Raw genomic sequence first — 1985 nt, 5'->3', positions numbered from 1 at the left:
GGGTTTCTAAGGTATAATGCAGAAGCACTAGATGGCAGCTCTGGATTAGCTTTAAGTATATTCAAGGGAGACAGAACGTGCTGCCTCCAGGGAGGAGCTGATGATGTGAAGGGGAAAGTAAAGGCTAGGGGCAAGGAATGGGAGAGAAAACGAGTTTAAAGAGAGAGAAGAGAAGAAGAAAAAGATGGTCTTGCGTTAGGATGACCCCAGGTCAGAGCGTATTTTGAGCCTTGCTGATAAAACCCAAGCTGATGAGAAGTGTGTTGGGGGGAAGGTACTTTATTTAGAACTACACTTTGTAGACACATTAAAAATATTAAACATGGCTTCACGCCTGTCACTTTACGTATTCCACACAATCCGTCTGTTTATCTTGTGTAGGAGAAGTAAACATTCAGCATATATACATGTAAACCTGCCAACAACACTACCCTCCCCCACACATCGTAATAAAATATGAGTCAGTTGATGGCATTGCAATACATTTTCACTTACCCTCAATCCAGTCTGCGGTTTGTTGAGCGTCTGTTCTTAGGGGATCAGGAAGGCAAATCATCAAAGTGTGTGGTTTTGTTTCATTCTTTTTTTTTTTCTTGTGAAGGACTTGCTCCTTACCACCATGACAAATAGCCTTGTTTTAATCTCTCTCGCTCATTCTCCCCTTTCCAGAATCGTTTTGTTCGACCTGCAACTGTCCACTCTGCTATTCCTTTCTTCTGCCTTGAGTTTCAAGGGTTCCTGCTCATTCCTGCTCCCTCCTGTCACATTCCAAATTCCCAGGCCCTTGATATAAGTGGCAGTGCTTCAGCACTTGGTGGCTCTCACGTCCTCATTGGGAAGACTGTCGTCAACACGGCTAGGGGCAGCCACGGAGTCAGGCAAGGGCTTCCTCAGTCACGCGAGCCATCCTGGATATCGCCTTTGACGTTTCCGCTCATGAAAAATTATTTTTCGTGTAATGTAAAGTTGCTACTATTATGAGAAAACAAGTATGGAACGCCACACTTACTTTTCAGTTGTGTTACACACCTAACGAGCTTGTTTCTACAAGGAGCTAGAAGCCGTGAGGGAGGCAGAAGTAAGATGGAAGCTGCTGACATCCTTCAAAAGGCACCCAGAACTTTTGTTTTTTTAAAGTAGATTATTTGCAAAATAAAAACCACCCCAGGGAGAAACTTTCACAGGACTCTAGCCAGCTGCTTCAGAAAGCAGCCAGACTCCCTTTTGTTTGGTGGTCGTGAGCCTATCAGGTTCCAGTGCTTCTCTTTTGGGACCCTTGTAACTAGCAAGGAAGAAAAGCTGACATATAGAAGGGGAGGGCCAGTATTTTGATGTCTGTCCACAAAGAGAAATGGAACTGCCTCTTTCTGATAAGGAGCGGCTAAATGAAGACAGCTGCTGGGTCCTCTTAACCTAAAGACGCATCTAGTCCTACAAGGGCCGTGGCAAACCAGCTAGCTGGAAAAAGCAGTGTAAGCCAGGCGGTACGCTCTCTGACTCACTGCTCAGACTCTTGGCTCTCCCAGTTCTGGGGTCTAAGAAAAGTGGAAAGGCTCTATGCACTCCAGGATAGACAGACAGTGACAGCAACCGTTAATTTCATCAACTCTCTAGGTAAGTATGAGGGCTTCTTCATGGAATCTGTCTGCTAAATTTTGAAGATTATAGAATTTGTGCTCGCTTCAGCAGCACATATACTAAAATTGGCCACAACACAGAGAAGATTAGCATGGCCCCTGTGCAAGGATGACACGTGAATTTGTGAAGTGTACCATATTTTTAAATCTGAATCCAAATTGAACTGATACCATTGAATCCTACATCCTGGAAATCAGTCTAAAAGGTGGAAACCTCAAGCAAGCCTTAGAGGGAGCACCTGAATTGAAGGGACCTGAAGAGAGTGAGATGAAACCTAACCTCAAATTTCTCATCTTTCTCTTTCTTCTCGGGATTTTGCTTTTATCTTTTCCTTTGGTGCTGGCCTG

The 1985-nt window shown here is 44.3% G+C and overlaps 1 non-coding gene across 1 annotated transcript; it reads left to right on the top strand.

The window, feature by feature from the left end:
- Nucleotides 1-1673: 1673 nt before the first annotated feature.
- LOC123460389 lies at nucleotides 1674-1781 on the top strand. The gene has a single exon (XR_006636954.1). It is a non-coding gene; the product is annotated as a U6 spliceosomal RNA (small nuclear RNA).
- Nucleotides 1782-1985: the final 204 nt, after the last annotated feature.

The sequence above is a fragment of the Jaculus jaculus genome, chromosome 4 (assembly GCF_020740685.1).
Source record: "Jaculus jaculus isolate mJacJac1 chromosome 4, mJacJac1.mat.Y.cur, whole genome shotgun sequence".
Taxonomy (NCBI): domain Eukaryota; kingdom Metazoa; phylum Chordata; class Mammalia; order Rodentia; family Dipodidae; genus Jaculus; species Jaculus jaculus.
The sequence above is the reverse complement of the archived record's forward strand: the minus strand, read 5'-3'. Positions and strand labels throughout refer to the sequence as shown.